Source organism: Colossoma macropomum, unplaced genomic scaffold, assembly GCF_904425465.1.
Source record: "Colossoma macropomum unplaced genomic scaffold, Colossoma_macropomum, whole genome shotgun sequence".
Lineage (NCBI taxonomy): Eukaryota > Metazoa > Chordata > Actinopteri > Characiformes > Serrasalmidae > Colossoma > Colossoma macropomum.
The window spans coordinates 521,882-543,178 of NW_023495545.1; positions in this window are offsets into that span (position 1 = coordinate 521,882).

The following is a 21,297-nucleotide window of genomic DNA, read 5'->3' on the forward strand; positions in this document are numbered from 1 at the left end:
AGCAGAATGGCTCCTGCCATTCATAGCTCAATAATGAAATCTCTTTCAGAGTCATTCTGACCTTTTCCTTTTACCATCTTGATTTAAAGTCAAGGTCAACTGGCCCGGCTTAGAATTTTCATGCATGCCACAGAGTGCGGTAGGATGGTGATTATGCCTGGATACAGTACGCCTGTCTGGAAGCATCTGCACTCATTATGTTTCTCTACTCATTTATTCAGGTTTTCCCTTCATTTCATCACCCATCTGTATATTCAAGCACAAACGAGAGGTTGACAATACGTTCAGCTAATATTAAATATTGAATAGCATGGCATAGAGAAATATGTGTGGCACATCTGTATTGTCTGATATCTGGCCTTCAGTGTAGGAGGAGTTCTATCACTGGTGTGAAGTGTGTCTCATAGGTAAGAAGCCATTTTCTCTTGATTTCCATAAAGATGGAGCTGAATGTCTCCAAGGACTGACATGGCTGAACAAGTTTTCCATCTCAGAGGGTGGAAGTGATAGTAACAGACCACACAATTCCCATCATAGTCATATAAAAAACCAATGGCCGGCTACATCAACTCATTGCTTTCCCATCTAGGAGAAGGATATTGTGAAGCTAATGGATTATTCTGCTACAGATGTAGCTCAATAGAGTTGGTGGGTTAGAATTTCCCACTGAAAATCCCCCCCAAAACCACAAATCAATCCTCAGGACCAAATTTTTGTCTCAACTCTTAATATTTTTCTTGACCCCTTAAAATCCCAGGCTTATTACTTACTAAGGACTATTATTCGGTAACTACAGTGAATTTAAGCTATTCTTAAATTATCGAAGAAAGCGTTGGGCCTGCCGGTGGGCCTTAGCGAGTTAAGTGTTGGTGCACCTTTTTCCTCTGTTAACGGACACATTATAGAAGGTCAATCTTATTTTAAATAAAATAGTTTGATATACTGAGAACACAGTTGAAGTTCACACCCCAGTCCATACATGGAATCTACGCGGTAAAGACAATCCATTTTGAATGTATCATGGTTGTGAGGTGCAAGAATGGTGTGACGTAATATATTTTATTAATCTTATGACATCCCTTTCTAAATCCAAGATTTTGGAGTGTGTCTGTGGGAATTATTGCCCTTATATCCAGAAGAGCATTTGTGAGGTCAGACACTGATGTTGGACGAGAGGGTCTGGTACACAATCTCCGTTCTAGTTCATCCCAAAGGTGTTCAATAGGGTTGAGGTCAGGGCTCTGTGAGGGCCAGTCAAGTTCTTCCACACCAAACTCACCCAGCCAGGGCTTTATGAAGCTGCTTTGTGCACCGGGGCTCAGTCATGCTGGAACAGAAAAGGTTCTTCCCCAAAACTGTTCCCACAAAGTTGGAAGCAAACAACTGTTCAAAATATCTTGTTATGCTGAAGCATTTAGATTTCCCTTCACTGGAACTAAGGGGGCTAAGGCAACCCCTGAAAAACAACCCCATAGCATCATCCCTCCTCCACCAAACTTTACAGTTGGCACAGTGCTGTCAGGCAGGTAACGTTCTCCTGGCATTCGCCAAACCCAGACTCGTCCATCAGACTGACAGATAGAGAAACATGATTCATCACTCTACAGTACACATTTCCACTGCTCCACTCTGATTTGATTAGATTTATATATTTATATATATATATATATATATATATATATATATATATATATATATATATATATATAAATCTAATCAAAACATGCAGATAGAGTTTAGATACAGTAGAAAAAGAGCCTCTGAAGAGTTAATCAATAAGTCCAATGCAATCTTTAGATCTCTAAGTATGAGATTCTTCAGGGATGTAGTGAATTCAACATTGTTGTGACATCACAATCATTAATGGATTTCCACCTATCCGGCCTACGCAGTTTAGCCCCACCCATTATAATACTAAAGCTAATAAAAAGCAATATATTGTCTTTTTCTTCTTTTTTCGTAGAAGAGGCTGAGTTATGTCATTGTACACCCAAGCTTACATCAACCACTTACAATCCCAGGCTCATTACATACTAAGGCTTCAATAACTACAGGGACTTCAGTGCAAAGTGGCTGAGCTATTCTTAGAAGTGTGTAGTAAAACTTTGCCCATTTAAGTGATTAAAGTGATTGAAACGCTTGTAACAGTCTTGAACAAGGCCGTAGTGAAAGAACACAATGCACCCTGCATCTGCACAATAATCGAATCTGCTCACTAATGACTCTGGGTGCTGCTTATGTTTCTGACTCAGCCTGATTCACTTATGTAGTCTGTGGCATTTTCCTGTCAGGTTGTTTTGAATTTGGCCATTTCCTTCTGACATGTAATTGTAAATTGTGCAGCCAGGGAGCAGAATAAAAGCATCTTCCCACTTATTTGACAAAAGCACTGAAGTGATCCTTAATGGGCTGAGTTGCAGACTGAATGAATATGTTTTGGTATAAGTCGAGTTGTTTTTTGTCTCAGAATTGAAAATGTATGTGCCAACATAACATCGGTTGTCACACCAGCCTGTACTTGTGTAGCGTTTGTCGGGAATCTGTACAAACACTGAAAATGACAAAACATTACAAAGCTGATTTGTAATGAACCTTAAATTTTGGTTTCTTTTCATGTAATTGCTAGGGTTTGAAAGCTAGATCTCGATTTTGAGGCCTCTTAATTGCTGGCAAGATAAAACTGCAAACTTTAAGGAAAATGCCAATGTTGTTCAACCTAATCTCTAATCTGCTGTATTAGTAGCATGCACTGATTACTACAAATAAAAACACTACCACAGATAATTATTATGATGTTTGCCTGTGCTTGGAAGCTGGGGTAGATTTAGTGATTCTAGGGGTCAAAGCAAAAGACTGGTAAGTGGCTAACAGCAAAAGGATGCGACCATCTTTACTGCTAAAAGTAGTTGTTTAAATTTTATTTTTAAGTGAAATTTTCTCACTATATTAGCAGTAATTTTGCTCGTTTTAACCAATTAACTTGAAACAATCTGCCAATTGAAATTATCTGCCGAAATAGTGAGATGATATGGTATAGCATGACATAAAAGTAATGAGTGTTTTTTTTTATTCTTTTATTTTCCAGAAAGTGACAATTACAGTACATTTGAGAAAAGGAATTAGTAACTTGAATGCATTATTTCTTTTGAGTAACTACCTGTTGAGTAACACTGGAGCTGTCTATATTAACATTGATGCTAGCATTATATAGAGTGCTAAACCTGTGCACCATGACTTAAAAAACAAACCATAAAACATAAAATATAAAATATAGCACAACTTTAGCTTGGCCCACATTTTGTGTTTTCCAATATGTTAAATTTGGCCCACACTGAAAAAAAAAAAAAATGTTGCTTTGAATTTACTTGCTTCAAACGTTTATATCAGTTCCACATTAATAAAATACATCACGTCACACCATTCTTGCCAAAAGTTAGTAAAATGAACAACTTTTGTTGATGTACTATATTTCATAAATGTGGAACCAGTGTACATATTTGAACCACATCATTTCAAAGCAATTTTTTTTTTCAGAGCACAGTTTTTTGCATGTAACTATATTTGAGTTCATGTGTTTTTAGCAAGTGCACATATCTGTAATAATTCCCACTCCACTTATTAATATCCCATGCTAATCAAAATTGTGATTTAACAAGTATCCTGCTACATCATTCACTAATTAGCTGGAAATCGAATATGGCATCCCATTAGAGCTGTATATTTAGCAGGCTTCTATCTGTGTGGCAGGTTGTAGAGGTGTTCCAACTCTTTGAAATTTATTTTAAGCATCTAAAATAAACCGATTTAACCAATCAAAGCATCCAAACGACCTTGCTCTGCTGGTCTCAGTGAAGCAATGACTTTATACTACTCTTTCATTTATGATTAAATTCACTGGAATGTAAGACATCTAGGCAGGCAAAGAAATTACAAATTACTTGGTTAATCTAATGCTGTGGATATACTCTATAGTGAAGTTTAATATTCTTCTTAATAGCTGTAGACTGCAAAAAAAAATTAGGTAATATATCTCATGAGTGGAGTAACAGGGCTGGTTTAATCTGTTGCTTGTAATTTTTTACTTATTTAAAGGCAGAATTTGTATAGATGCACTGTATTCAAAAGATTCTGCTCATATAAACAGAAGTTTCTTCTAAGATTTATGTATGTTAGTAGGAGTTTTTCTTTTCTTTTGCTTCCTCTAATCTCCTGAGAAGGCTTTACACTAAATGATGGGACTTTGCTGTGAGAATTTGATTGCATTCAGCCTCAAGAGTGAGGTCAGGATGATCAGTTCTGGAACTCCACTCCAACTGATCCAAAAGGTCTAAGATGGAGATCCATCACTCTACAGAACAGTTTTACGTAACTCTACATTTCCAACAGCTAGTGAGGGGAGGATTACAGTGACCACAGTGTAGAGTCACTTAGCCAACACAAAAAGAGTCATGGGAAAAGTTGCTCTACGACTATGGTGCCTCACAAAGGCAGCCAGCCCAGGAAGCCTCGAAGGCTGAAAATGTCCTTAGCCACAAAGGGGTAGTATTTTTCTTCAGCCGAACACCACCAGTTCAGGCAGCCTCATAGCTGCAGTGCAGCGTCGCCCAAGTGGCCTCGTAGCTGCACCATAGCACTGCTCATGCAGCCAAATGCTGCTGGTCCAGGCAGCCCCACAGCTGCAGTGCAGCATCATCCAAGCAGCCAGCCCAGCAGTCACGTATCTACGATGTCATGTTGATCAGATCCCCACTTCAGACAGCCTCGTAGCCATGATACAGCGTCACTCAAGTGCCTGGTGCACATTATAGCTGTGATGTAGCATCACCCAAACAGCCAGTCCAAGAAGCCTCTGAGCCACGGGAGGAAAATCACTCTCGGCTGCTATATCAGTGGAATGATGGCAAACTCCTCAGCCAGCAGGGAAACTTTAAAACATTCACACAAACGACATAAAACAAATGGAAAACTGATGTAAAGTAGCAGCCATATTGCGCCAGCATACTTACAGCTGAACAAACGTGCACATCATTTTCAATGCCATCATTGGTATCTTGAAGAGAAAGTTAGTATAGAACTTTATTACAGGTCCCATTCTTTTTCGGAGACTTGCTTTCAGTTTTTCAACCTCAAAAGTTTGATTGGAAGTTGGTTGAATTTTCCGCCAATCCTACACATTTACTAATGTTGAGGCCTGGGCTCTTCGGTGGTCAGTCCATTGTTCTGAGTACACCAGCAGCTTCTTTGTTTGATAGGTACAATCTTCTCAGCAGTGTCTCCGACTTTTCCACAGTAAAGGATAGCCAAAAAGAATAGGACCAGCCTTTTCTGAAACCATACCTTTGAGCGCCTACATTTGGGGTAAGGTTAAAATGGTGTAAATTAGGTTTTTGTTGACAAACTGTCGCTCTAGTCTGCTCCATCTGTCCATTTTTATCTCAATTAATGAGCAAAGGGAGGCTTTGAAGGTCCACATCTGGCCATATCATCTACATAAATGCTTGCTGTTGAGGGCTAGTGATCAAATGAGGGTGTTAGACATGCGGCATTTAAGAAGATTTGGGCCTGAGGGTCATTGTGGTATTTCATGCGCCAATGTGAAAATGTTAGTAAACCGGTGTTGTACTGGCACATCTCAGCTTTGTGTAAACATTGTGACGAGCCCAGGGAAACTGGTTGGCACTTTGAGTCGGAGAACAAGAGCTGGATTGGAACTTGAGACCATGTCGGGACCGAAAACCCTTGTCCTTGCGCCAGGGTAAATGCCAGGCACAAACAGAGCCTGGAGCTGAAGCAAATCATCAGCTTGGCTCAGACTGTGCTTCTGCTTTTGGAGCAGCAGTAGCGCAGAGCTGTCATGCTCTTGGCTGAACAATGGGGAGACACTTGTCACGGTTCCATTCTTCTCTTTAGAAGTCACTTGAACTTTTGAAATAAAGTGTTCGGCTTGCAGAGGAGGAGGTCTTTTCAACACTCCCCCATTCTTTTCTCTAGCATTCAATAGGTACTTGCACTGTGGTAAGCCAAAAGAGTTCACAGAATGTGATGGGGGGTGGCAGAGTTAACTTAGAGGAATAGTTTGATTTTTAAAAAATGAGTTTTTCCGCTGACCTCAGATGTAGTCGATCAGCCAAGACATGTTTGGTGCCCATATTTTGCTGCTTTGGTTTAACATCAGGCTAGCATTGCTAACAAACACTAAGAGGCAATAGTCACCCAAACCTTTTTCTTTAAAAACACCCTCATATTAAAATCCATAATAAGGTTGCCCAGACATGTTGATATTGTTTAGGACACAGTATGACTTACTGTGACCTATAAAAACAATATTTGTGGTGTAGCTGAATGCTGGCAGTTGCAATTTTGTAGCAGGCATTGTACCCATTTGCGACTCCACTCCTGAATCCAACCGTCTGTGTGCATGCACATCACGCAGCTATATGAACACATATATCTTGAAGCATATATCTTCAGTTTAAAAATTCAAAATGTACAGTAATTTGCCAAAAGACACAGAAATATGTAGCATCATGTCGGAATTCAGCACAACACAATGCGATAGCTGCCTGCTGTGTTCAGCTACACCTGCGATAACACAGCAATGGCCTAGCAACACCAGCAACCACCTGGAATTGGGTGACTATTGGCTTCCAGTGTTTGTTGGCAATATATCTCGAGCGCTAATCTAAAGAAGCAAAATTTGGACACTTAACATGTCTTGGCTTATTGACTACATCTGGGGTAAATGGGAAATTGTATCAATTTGATTTTTTTTTCAAACTATTCTCTTGAGTCTGAATGTTTTTACCAAAAGCCCTGATTGTTTGCATCACCATGCACCAAAGCAACAAACAAAGCAAATGTGATCTCAAACTGGTTTCATGAATGTGATCGAGTGTTTAGTGGTCTTCAGTGGTCACCGGATCTGAATCCAATAGAACACATTTGGGATGTGGTAGAGCAGAAGATTTACGGCATGAAAGTGCAGCTAAAATATCAGGAATTGCATGATGCAGTGATGCCAGCACGTACCAGAATCTCAAAGGAATTTTTCCAACATCTTAGGAAATCCTTGCCACAAAGAATGAAGTCTGTTTTTTAGAGCAACGGCCCAGTATTAGGCTCAGTCCCATTTTACACCTTGCCCCAACCACTTAGCCCTTCCCCTCCGTTTTGCACGTTCACACCTAGGGGTACGGCATCCTAATTTTGTTGAGATAGAGGGGTAGGGCAAAGTGTTAGGGCTACATGGCCCTCCAGTTAAAGGTTTTTCAGAGATACACTCCAAACAAAGTGTTCCAAGGGGCAAGAGTAAAAATAAATATCGGGTCATAGTAAAGTGTTCCTAATATAGTGCTCGGTGAGTGTAGTCTATTTATTTTAAAGCTTTGATTGTTCAGTTTTAGCTCTAATTTCATTAAGATCAACCACAAACAAGAGGCTGTTGACAGTTGCTTACATGTCCACCAACCCCTATCACCACCCCTGCAGAATGACAATAAAAGTTACTACTTACAGAAACAATGTGATGACCTCATCCAGCATTGTTGCTGCACTTGATCTCGGGACTTACTCATCTCTTAAGCTTTCAGTTCAAACTTGCCTCATGCTCTGCTCTTGGCCATCACTAAGTTTCTCATCCCACTTTAAAACCTCCTATAATCTCTCTGCAGGGCTCCTTTGTACCACTGTAGCAGCTCCAGACAAATTGCATAAATCCAATGACCAGAGGGCAGAAAGGCCAGCTGCCATTCTAACCGCCTGATACATATTTATTAGCCGATTTGAATAATGTGCTGTTTGGAATTTCGAAATTTCTTGTGGGCTGGTGAAGGAGCTGTGAAGGGTTGAGGATGCAGGGTTGATTGTCAGAGGGCAACGTGCTGTATTTCATCTCACCCTAATCACTCCATCAGAGACACCTCATTTGCAAACTCATTGCTTAACTGATATGGCCATAAAAGAAAAGATTTTGTTTCCAGTGACTAGAATTTACAACAAAATAAAGCGTATTCACAGCACATTCTTTCCAAAATATGCCATGCATTCAATATTTGAGGATATGTAGCTTTTTAGAAAGTATTAATGATGTTTAGAACTTATTCAGACCAGATAGGTCAAACGGGGTTCCTTCTGGGCCACACCTCTGTGGGGATTAGTGTTTTCTGAATTCAATTCACAGGGACCTTGCCACTGGAAGAATGGAAATTAGATCAGAAATTTTTCCCCATATTTTTCTCTTTCCTGAATACACCCACTAGTCAGGACTCCCCCATTCACACGATACCACCAGTGCTAGGAGGGTGAAAGTTAGCACAGGCTTCCTCCGAGTCCTGTAAAGTGCCATCTCATCTTTTCGAACTGCCACTAATACAATGTCACCAGACAGCTAAACGCCCTCAGAGGAAAGCACTATTTCTGTTACGTCAGCTAATAGACAGCTGCACTGGCTAGCATTGTGCAGGGTGATGTCAGAGGGGCTATCCTACACACCCAGAGAGAGCGAGGCTGGTTGTGCTCTCTTGGACTCCTGCCCACAGATGGCTGTAGCATCACCAAGGATCAAACTAGTGATCTCCTGATGATAGGGCCAATGCTTAGATGGTTGCGCCACTTGGGAGCTGAAAAGTTTGAATTTATGTAATTAATCAAAATAAATTCCCATTAACTCTGTTATTAGATTAACTAGGATGCACTTTGTTTGCAATGTTGATGAGCTGCTAGCGAGCAATAAGGGGTAAAAGAGGAGCAGTGAGAACCTCCTGTTTTGAAAACAATTCACACCTCTCCACAAAGAGGGCTATATTGAAATAGGTCAGTTTTCTTGATGTCAAAAAATCTTGTACAGCTGCTAAAAATAGTTTAGACACCATAAAAACATGTATATAACACTTTCTACAAAGACAAAAATTCAGTTCCCAGTTTGGTAAATCACGTTTTTTCTATTTAACTATATTCATGACATTAAACGTGACAGCATATGACATCTGCCATGACCTCTTTATGGCATAGATATTTTGATGTTATGTAGCAAGTAAAGTGTTAGCACAAAACCTTTGCAGGTATTTTTTTTTTTCAAACTTCAAAGGTTTCTAGTGAAAGAGTCCCTAAACGTTTGGCTGGCAGCGTATTAGATGTCCTTGCTTAAACTCCGGTCAGTTCACATAAGGACACGTCTGACACTCCTCAGTGTCGTGAATGATTTTTTAAGCTTATGAATATGGATGCAGTAAAGTGTGCTTAAGCTTATCGTCATTAACTTTGAAAGGAGTTTTTCTGTGCAAGAAAGTCAGAAACTTTCTTTGTAGTTTGTTTCTTATTCTTCCCTTGCCTGCTTTATTTTCTTTGTGGATTTTTTACTTTTCTCACCCCTTGTTCTTTCCTCAGCTTGCTGCGTGTCACTATGCCAATTGATGGGTTTGTAGGACCTTGACTTTAATCAAATCTCTCTCTCTTTCTCTCCCTCTGCCACAATGCACAGTGACACATACTTATATTGCTACACTTTTATTGCTTCATGGACCTCAAGTTTGTTATTTTTTTCTGCAAACTATAAATGTCTGTATGTTTTAGACTGTTAAGCCTCTACTTATGTCTGCAAAGTATAAAGTATATGCAGGTTTGTTTGTTTGTTTGTTTGTTTTGCAAAGGCCATGACTCTAAATGTACATTCATTTGTCTGCCAACATGTATATTGTTGCTTTCATATTAAAACTCCATATGTTCATTTTTATGTTGGCTTGGAAAAGCTATGGTTGCTCATCAGATGCATGGTTTTCAAAAACTTTTTTTTTTCCTTTTTCTTTTTCCCATAGCTAATGGAAAATTTCTAATGTAAGTGACAGAAATGTTACAATTTTATATTTCATACAATGACACTCATAAGTATTACATATACATCCATTCAATTATTACCACACTTATACACTATACTTGTTACCAACAAACTAGCAACCACCTGCAATACCACAGCAATGGCCTAGCAATGCCTTAGCAACCACCTGGAAAACCACAGCAATGGCCTCGTACAGGCACGTCATACTCGATTAACTTGAAAATAAAAACTTGTAATTTTGACAAGACCTTGGACATCCTACTAATTCATTAACTTAGTAACACCCTCTTTGAGTTTTTCTATTCTTGTTTTAGGAATTTTCACCCACTCTGATATTTCATGGAATTAATTTCCCAACAACTCCATGTTTAACAGTTGATAAGGTGTTCATTAAATTCTGCTTCTTTGTTTCTCCAAATTTTCTTTGGTTATTGTTGCAAAAAAACTCAATTTTTACTTAAACAGTCCACAGTACGTATTTCCAAAATGCCTCTGGCTTATCCAGATGTTGTTTTTCATACTGAAGACGTTGACTTTTGTGATGAGATTGCAGTTAAGGTTTCCTTCTGAGTATTCCTCCATGCAGATTATGTTTGTGCCAGCAATGCTGCACAGTAGAACATGCACCACCACTCATGTGTAAGCTTTTTCCATCGGTTGCAGTCATATGGGGGTTTTGCTTTGCCTTCCTGGCCAGTACATGAGCAGTTCAATCTGAGAGTTTTCTTGGTTTTCCAAAGCTTACATTGCATTCCACAGTTCCCTTTAACTGCCATTAGTTAATGATATTTTGGACAGTCAAACCTAGGAGAAAATATTTATATGAAATCATCACCTTCTTTTGTTTATCACTACTAGGTTATATACTGTAAAACTAGGTTATAGTTTCTGTCTGAAGTACTCCTTACAGAGACTAGAATTTACAGTGGCAATATGAATCAAATTGAAAAAGAATGTTCCCTTGTTGGTGTATCTTTGCAAATGTTAATCAGACATGCCAACTCTTCCATGCTCTTGTTGTACTCAGCTCCTCCTGTGTTGCATTTCTTTACTGGGACTGGCATGAGCAATGTGTCCAATTTCCGTGTGCCATCTGGCATTCAATTTCACCACCAAATGTCTCTGCATTGATAAATATTGCAGTTTCCTTGCTCATGCCACATACATGCATTATCTTAGGGGTGTATCATTACTGCTATTGTCATTACCATAATTCTATGGCATTATGGGGTGCCTTGGTTATCATTGTAACCGGTTTGCAATGGCTGCACTGAGGTACTCCAAAATTACCATAGAGATGACTTTAACCTCCATCCATTACATACACAGAGTTAGCCTCTTTCTGGTCCACTTTAGTGAGCTTTAGACTGTTTTTGAGGTAGCCTGTCTACTTTTTCACATGATTAGGATGTCAAAATAGGATGTTTATTTAAAGAAATATGTGTACTTACTTTTATTTTTAACTGTTTAACATTAATCCTAATAAGTCACAGTTTTTGCTGGCAATAACAAAAACAAGATGTCGTTTTATATGAATTATTTCTCATTCATTTCTTATTAAAATAAGTGGTGCAACCCTGTTAAAAGTGCAGGTTCTAAACGTTCAGTGCATTTCATATTTGTGTTTGTAAATAGAGAATATTAGCACTGCATGTGCTACCCCAGGCTCAAGGAGGACGCTGGAGGCAGGGTTCAGGGTTGCAGCAGCCATTACTTTATTTACCCCCAAAATAAACACAGCTCAAAACAACCCAAACTATGCTCTATGCTAAGCTGGCCACTTTTCAGTGGCTTCAGCCAGACTTTTCAGTCCTTCACCTAAATAAGCTTTTCAGCTCTTCACTCAGTCGCTGCTCGTCCCTCTCTCTCCCTTTCTGTTCCCTCTCAGCTCTTTTAAAAGGTGCTCACGCTGCCAGTCGGATCAGCATCAGCTGGCTCTCATTAAGGGCAGCGTGAGCACCTGAGCCGAGAGGGAACGAGAGCTCGCCGCTCCGCCTCCTCGTCACCGCCCCCAGCTTGCAGCTCAGCCACCCGGGTTGAACGTGAGGTGTAGTGAAGCGGCCTCGCTGCGTAACAGGGGGCGGGGCCCAGGCGGCGTAGCTCGGGACTTGCTCCTTGCCCTGGTGCCTCTTGTTGCCGGCACCATCGTCGTCTTCCTCCACCCGCCGTCACTCGCGCCACTCGAGTTACTCGGAGGAGCTCGGGCTTTGCGCTCCGCCCCCTCCCCATTCGCGGCTCTCTCCTTGCCATTCTGGCCGAGGTTCGTCGCCGCTGGGCGTTCGGGCCCCACCTTCCTGCTGGCTCTTGCAGCCGTCATCGTCGGGGCCCGGGGGGCGGGCGCATGCCACAAGAATATAACATAAAATTATTGGAATTTGATGAAACGTTATTGTGGTATACAGTCTTGTTATGCAGAAGGAAAAATATCCATATTTATTGCCAGTAAAACAAACTGAATTGAAAAGAAATACTGTTGATGGAAACTCTCAGCATTAATTGTGGTGGTGTAATTCACTGTGCTGTCCAATGCTCACATTTTAGGGTCTTTGTATTTCTATTTGTATGTTTTTTTTTGTTTGTTTGTAACTGATGGTAAATAAGAGCTTATAGCCTGAAACCTATGACTTCACATGACGTTCACATAACTTGAAAGCCTTTTAAAAGACTTGTGCATTATACAATATTCTATAATTTGTGGCAAATCTATTGAAAAATAAGGAATCTGATATATATGACATCTTTAAATAATGTACTTTCTGTGCATACCATTTGGTAGCAGTTACAGCAAAAAAGGAAAGGTTTTCCTAAAATGAACAAGTATCAAGTATACCTATTACATATCTATTACATACATATTACATTTCTAATACAGTTATGTTTCACACTACACCAAAAATGTACATAGACTGCAAAATATGGCCATTTTAAACGCTATGACTTTCAAGTGGTTTGAATGGGACCTAATGATGTCATTCAGTGAGCAAAAGTATGAATGGAGGTCTTTAGGGAAGCTGGCCATTTGCTTGAAATTGACACACAGAGTGAGTATGTAAATAAAACACATGTAATTTATTTATATTTATAAATATATAATGGGTATTTAGTCATTTATAACAGTTTTATAACCAAAAAATATGTATTTTTTTTAATCTACACTTGTTCTTTAGCGGAATTTCTCACTGTTGTTGCTGCACTTGTTTCAACATGTACCAAATATTATGTAACAGTCACAAACTACCTGTTTAAATGAGTAAACAAATGAACAGAAACAAGCTTGGCAGTTCTTATAATGTTGATCTGATGAAGTCCATAATGAGCATTTTCACTCAAAAACCATCACAGTGCACCCAATAATAAAGGCAGCATGGAGCTTCTTTTATGCAGTGATAGGAAACATGATTGCCCAAAGAAGGCTCCAATTCCACGAGCTCATCCGTTTTACTGTGGCTAATGTGGACATGCATGCTCAGTGTGGGTCAGCAATATGATGTCATCAGAATAAATAACATGACAATACTCTGAGTGTATCATGGGTACCGTCAGAGTTGAATTGGGCCGGAGGGCACCTTTAGTTTATATGAAAATCCATCCGAAATCCATTTAGCAATTTGATTAGATAAACATTGCTAATAGATAATCACGTTCTAATCCATGGGGGGGGGGTTGGGGGGCTCTGTACATCTAAGGCACAAGGGCTCTTTAGTATCAAAAATGGTTCTATATAGAACCATGAACACTTTGCTTTATTAAGGGTATGGTGATATAATGATAAGGTTCTTTGCACTATGAATAAGTTCTTCAGACTGATGGACAATGTGCTGCAGATGGTTCTATATAGAATCTTTTCAAAAAGGATAACAATGGAACAGTAGAAGAACCCCTTTAGTGCTATATAGAACCATTTTCAAAAAGGTTGTATATAGTGCCTCATACAACACACTCTCCATCAATCTGAAGAACCATAGCAAAGAACCTTTTAATCATGCAAAGGGTTCTTTGAGTGTTCATGGTTCACTTATATAAAACCTCATGATAAAAAAGTCTTCTCATCTTCGCATTTCCTCATTGTTCATACAGTAGTCATATACCATATGCATATATTAACATAATATAATAGCTTATGATGCTTGTTTGATATTGATCAATTCATAGTTAAATAGATTAGTGAAGTTGGGTAGGAAGGCCAGGGTCTACAGTAGTTTGAGGAGCATGTTCTCAAATCTGGTTGGATTGCAGTGAACACTTGGCAGCAAAGTCCTGCACAGAGGTGAACCATTTCAACATTGCTGTTAAAACTGTATTGTCTGTACATTCAGTAGATAAGTGATTCTCAAACCAGGCCTAAAGCCCCCCTAGACAATCTATATTTTTGTTCCATCAAACTTGGGATCTGTGGGTATATGAATTGTCTGAGGAGCCCTGAGGAACAGTTTGAGAACCACTTAAAATCCCCCATCTCTGAAAGCCTAATATGACCCCTAAGTATCGTCAGTACTTCTATAACACTGGATGGATCATAAAAGAGACTTTGATTTAGACCAGTTATAGACAGCCTGTAAAAAGCCAGGTCCAGTGTATAGTAACTCTATGAGCTCCACTGAATGAATGGAAGTCCATTATGACATCATCTATCTTATTTGTTCATTGTTGTCAAAATTTTATGATTAATTTTTCCTCCTGTTCTTTCTTTTCATGTTTTACTAGTTTGTGTTCATTATAGCCTGTTCGCAAAGCTCAGAAAAAACTGAACATAGTATATCATGTGACATGAAAACGTCTACAACATGATGTCATATCTTTGCCGTATCGCCCGTCTGTGATCTACAGCGCCCAAGACGTAAAGACAGAGAGGATTAGTGGGTGTTTGTGCCATAATCTAATGCATAAATGGCTCTGAAGTGTCTCTGCAAATCCTCACGAACTCAATTACCTCTCGCTAGCGCTCTCAACTACTGCAGAAATTGGTCATTAGAAGGACGTGATGTCAGCCGGAGAGCTCAAACTCAATCTGGCTGCACTAGCCACTACCAAATGGATGCTGAAGTCTGAGTGCTGAACTGTTTTCTCTGTTTTCTCTCCATCTCAGTGGCATGGCATACTAAGTATATGCAAATTCAAGATGTACTCCAAATAGACCCCTAGCACACAGTGGTTTGTTGAGATTGATTCGGAGGGATGACACTAGTGTTTAGGAAATACAGCTGGAAGGAAATCTTCACCGCTCCCCTAGGAAGCTAAAATGATGCAGTGCAGCCGTCAATAAAATCACTACAGTCCAACTTCAATGAAAAACCTCTAAGGGAGAATCACATCATATACATTTTTTTTTTGCAGACTGAGGCACTTTTTATATTGTTTTCAATAGCAGAGGTGCACTTTGCTTGCTGTTGCACATATAGCAGCTCCTGTTTTATGTGACATGAGCGACTATCTTTTGTACAGAGGTGCCCTGGAGAAATTCAACTTAAAGAGGTCAAGTAGCCTATAGTACCACTGTAGGTTCACAATTGCAGGTAGTAGCTTTGTGATTGGTAGCTCTACCACTCCTAAAAAACATACCTCAAAGCCTGTTGTACCCCGTCGCACACTATTTCAATGAAACATGTTGTTTAACCCAGAAACCGCAGCAAAGCGGTGCACAAGGTTTTGAGATTGAATGTGCCCCAGCAATCTGTGATTGGTTATTTTGTCACTCAAACGGCCCATTCCTGTCAATATGAGTGGTACTTCTGCAACACTGACCATCTTCATGGATCATATGAGCAGTTCTTGACCACGTCAAGCAACAGCCAAACTCTCTGACAACAAGCAGGTGGATGGCTTGAGAGTCTAAGTAGCCTTCATCATGAATATGCAGACCAGTCAGATTAAAGGGCAAGCAAGCCGTCAATTACCATTGCAAACAAAGTCAAGGATGGGGCATCTGAAAACCATGGTGGGCCGATATCCACACGGCACAAAAAAAAACACTTATCATTGAGGAAAGATTCAACTGGAGAGCCAAATTTACAGCAAATCACCAAATATCTACCCATTTAGGGAATTCGCGAGCTTCCCATATCTTAGCATGATGCATTAAATGTTACTATATTAATCAATGTATTGAGTGCACATGGCAAGCAAAGCCAGCACCCATAAAGTCCACTTTCACTTTAGTTTCACATTGTTTTATGCTTTTAGCCTCTATAGAAGCATGTACAAGAGTGGTGAGTTTAGTGGGGCATGAGGATGGGCCATTGCTCCACTAAAGCAGTGCTGGACAGTGGCACTATGAGGTGTTATAGTGTAAAAAAATTTTGTTGCACTAATTTTCCATCTGTAAATAAAGCAGGCTAAGAGCAAAGGCCAGTATTCCATGCTCTGCTGTTGATTCAGGTGAAACGTTTGTCTTGTGGGCTCCAATAAAGCATTAATACAACATTACATTTCACTTGATAACAGTTGCGCTGCTTTTAGTGCATTAATCTCCCCATTTTTAACAGCATTCTAATGCATCAGACGTGGAGTCATAGCCTAGGCAGTTCTGGGCATGGCAGAAGTGCTAAGCCAGCTATTAAAGGTCCCCTGAAACGGTCAATTAGCATTACGACCTGCTGCCTGTGGAGCTTAGGCTTATAAACACATATCAGGTGGTGTGTGCTGTTTCTGCCATGCCAACCTTTTTTTTATAGCTATTATGGTGATCTCTGGAGAGTTTGCGCTCTGTAATTATCTCCAGGCCCTGCCGAGGTTGTTTTGAGCTGTGTCTCCATGCCTGTCTGATCCTTTAAGTGTGCTGCGGAGCAGATGGAACTTGATGGCCTGCTAGTAATAACCCACATGAATCCTAAACGAGCTGATAATAGGGAAGCTTGATCTTGTCTCTTTCTTCATTCAGTGGTTTTACAAGACACAGTTAACAATGGATAACACAAGGATGGTGTGATTTGGTGGAACAATGGTGTTGCAGAAAGAAAAATGCCATGCCTTTTGGCATGTTTTGCCATTGAAACATATGCAACAAGTTGGACTTGTATGGAAGCGTTAGTAGCAAAACGACAATGAAAATGTCATGTGTAAAATGGTAAAATGGATTCAATACTGCAGTTTTAATTTTCGGCTTGTTGTACTACTATTGACATTTCATTTACGCAGAGATTTAGATGCTTTATAAGTAGCATTATTCAAATTAAAATGTGTCTCCAGAGCAGGCTGATTAGGCTTAATGCGCTTATGTGTCAAAACAATGATTAACATGGAATTTACCTTGCATGAATCTTATAAGGCGTTTAAAACTGCATTATCAAAGGGAACGTCAAACTTGAAAAATGGCAAAATTCAAGTGTAAAAAGGGAAACAGCACCTCTTCTATTATATATTTTCACCTACTGTGTTCATTATGTGGCAAAATGATCTTAAAAATACATTCAAACATTGCATTTTCATTTTCACAGGCTTAAATCTGTCAATCATTCCGTCAGTGTGGGGCCAACAACTCTAATAACCGACTCTAAATGTAGGTATTGTGATATAAACTGAGTCTGTTCTACAGTTTCTCATTAGGTTGAATGAATAACTGACTCTAAATGTAGGTATTGTGATATAAACCGAGTCTGTTCTACAGTTTCTCATTAGGCTGAATGAATAACCGACTCTAAATGTAGGTTTTGTGATATAAACCGAGTCTGTTCTACAGTTTCTCATTAGGTTGAATGAATAACCGACTCTAAATGTAGGTTTTGTGATTAGGCTGAATGAATAACCGACTCTAAATGTAGGTTTTGTGATATAAACTGAGTCTGTTCTACAGTTTCTCATTAGGCTGAATGAATAACCGACTCTAAATGTAGGTATTGTGATATAAACCGAGTCTGTTCTACAGTTTCTCATTAGGTTGAATGAATAACCGACTCTAAATGTAGGTATTGTGATATAAACCGAGTCTGTTCTACAGTTTCTCATTAGGTTGAATGAATAACCGACTCTAAATGTAGGTATTGTGATATAAACTGAGTCCGTTCTACAGTTTCTCATTAGGCTGAATGGGATTGTTATCAGCATTCTGTAAATTGTGTCCAACATGTGGCTATGAAATAATGCCTATGTGGGCGGAGCAACAAAGTCCAATTGACGAGGGTGGTTGCACAATGCCTCTGGAAGACAGGGCCCTTACCCACTGAAATACCGCCTCATTACAATGTTGAGTAGGAGAGTGCACTGCTGTCGGAGCTCTGAAAGGGGACGATATGTCCCTCTAGAGAGCTTTACATGAGGGGAGAGATGTTGTTGTTTCTGCTCAGCTTTGATTACACAGCACTCTGCTACTTTATACAGAGAAAATACACTCACTGTGGTCTGCAGTATTCATCATCCGTGTCCTCTAAGGCTGTAAGGGGAGCTATAGCTGTATGCAATTATAAGCTATAAATCTCTTTCTTTTCCTCTAACAGGCCAGAGAGAGAGACAAAAACGTCCCCAGTGATGCGATGAAAGGACTGGAGTAGAAAAAAAGTGAATCCAAGAACAAAGGACGAATCAACAGTCGCTTGAAATAGGCTTGCCATATCAAATTAAAAATGATTATGTTTAAAGCAATACTTTTATTATGCCACACATTCAATTCATACTGATTGAAATCAGTGTATGAATGTTGTTACTTTGTTAGTTCATATTATTTGTTACGGCTGTCAAACAACAGTATATATATATATATATATATATATATATGGGTGGAAAAAAACAAGATTCATCTGAATATTTTATTAATAGTATTATTTTGTATGTAAGATTATATGGGTTCATGAATAAGTTTATTAATGGTTATTAATAAATGACCTTAAAATCATAAAGAAGCATTTAAAACACATAAACCAGTGACCCACAGTGACCTGTCGTTTGCCTAATAGTGAATTCACTTTCATTTATGCTGTTAAACCTCAGATTTTTCTATTTACTGATCTTAATTTGTCTCCTGCATCAATCAGCATTAAACCTTCAATAAACCCAGCACTAAACCCTGAAATAAACATGTTCATATTCATCAGCTCACTGGTCCTTTTTATAAACGTGTTATAACTACTTATTAGTGATTAGTAAAGTGTTGACCTAATAACCTAACTTATAACCAGTAATAAACTAATTTTAAATCATTCATTAACCCTTTATAACATTTCAAAATGTTACTGTTATTTAATATTTACATTGTTATTTTACACAACATTTCCATCATGTGAATTCAGGGAATAAATCTTTGCCAATAATCATGTCAATATTTTAGCCCATCGAGATTACAGATAGAAGGGTTGGACTGACCCTAAAAACTCCAAACACTGTCAGCAAAAATGAGTCAATGCAACTCATAAAAACAATAATTGCGATGTATTTTGATACAATTAAGCTTCCTAAATAAAGGTACTGAAAATGTACCCTTGAGGATACCACCCAGTTGCAGAAGAAAGGGGTACCACCCCAGTCACAGTTTAGTACCTTTTTTTTTTTTTGTACGCACAGGGAAGTATGATGGTGGGAGCATCAGCGGCTGTTTCTCTCCAAATAGTACTGGGGCTATTACATGTCAAGGAAACCTGAATGGAGAGATGAACTAGAAGATATTCAAGGAGAATTTAATCTCACAGCCAAGAAGAGAAAAAAGATGGATGTACATAAACCAAAAAAACTGAAGACTGGTTTCTAAAAAGGAAGTTGAATGTGCTTACATGGCCTAACTAATCTCTGACTTGAATCCCGTTGCAAATTAGTGGAGGACTTTGAAACTGCGAGTCCATGAGGGGGCCTCTCTTGACCTGATTTGCCAGGAGGAACAGGCCAAACTTGAACCACAGTGCAGCAAAACCCTAAGCAGAGTACCTTATTGTAGACATCTTTACAACTAATTAATAATTAATTTATGGTGGCTGAATACTTACTTCCCAATCTTTTGATTGATCTATCCTTGTTTGCACTCATGACTACATAGTCTCAATTTGAAGTGGATAAATAAGATTAAATAACAAAAACAGCTTCAGTCTGCACTATTGTGGATGGTTCAAAGTTTCCAATTTAAAAAAAAAAAATTGAAAAAACCTTTAAATGCAATAAAATGAGTCAATAATATATTAAACACATTTACTTTGACACCAACTAGTGATTACAAAAGGCACTGAAGTTGAAGAGTCATGCATTTGTTCATTCAGGCCTACAAAAATGAAGTTTCTTCATGGTGTTTGTATCTTGGTTATATATTCAACATATATGAATGAAAACACTTTTACAGTAGCACCGCTTCTCCTTCTATTGCACTCTCTTTTACATCTGAACTGTTTGCTGACCTTGAAGCATTGGACCATGTGGGACAGACATGTTCAGTTGCGGATTCTGTTTACAATATGCTTATTTTTCTCGGGTCATCAGAAAGGTCATTAGCACGTCCTTCATCCTTCCAGAGATATTGATTCATCTGCGAGGAAAAAAATTATCTGATGGTTCTCGGCATCATTGGGCTGATCGTATAGTATGAGTGGGCAGTCTCGAGCTGCTGTACAGTGAGATATGATAAATGCATTTCTGAGAGAGAGAGATTGAAGGACCGATGAAGGTTTTATACCCAGGAGAATATTCTCTATTCTGGAGCAAAGTCAAGCCAAAGTTAGACAGTGATGAGATTTGTGAGAAGTTTCCATCACTTTATTACCAAAGATTAAGTTTGAAAGCATGAATATACCAACATAATTTCATATACACCAACTAGCCACTTCATTAAGTCCACCTCCTTGTTTCTACACTCTTTGTCCATTTTATCAGCTCCACTGACCACATAGGAGCACTTTGTAGTTCTCCAATTACACACTGTAGTCCATCTGTTTCTCTGCATACTTTGTTACCTTGTTCTTCAGTGGTCCGGACCCCCACAGGACCACCACAGAGCAGGTGTTGTTTGGGTGGTGGGTCATACTCAGTACTGCAGTGACACTGACATGGTGGTGGTGTGTTAGTATGTGTTGCGCTGGACGAATGTCTTTGCTGGACTGAGAATAGTCCACCAACAAAAATATCCAGCCAACAGCGTCCTGTGGGCAGCGTCCTGTGACCACTGATGAAGCACTAGAGGATGACCAGCACAAACTGTGCAGCAGCAGATGAGCTATCGTCTCTGACTTTACATCTACAAGGTGGACTGACAAGGTAGGAGTGTCTAATAGAGTGGACAGTGAGTGGACACAGTGTTTAAAAACTCCAGCAGCACTGCTGTGTCTGATCCACTCGGACCAGCACAACACACACCAACACACCACCACCCAAATAGTACCTGCTCTGTGAGGGTCCTGTGGGGGTCCTGACCATTGAAGAACAGTGTGAAGCAGATGGACTACAGTCTGTAATTGTAGAACATAGAAGATACATGTTTGCCTTGAAACAGCTCACGTCACCCAACCACACATTTCAAACAAGCATTTGAAATCAAAGGGATATAATTAATATTCATGACT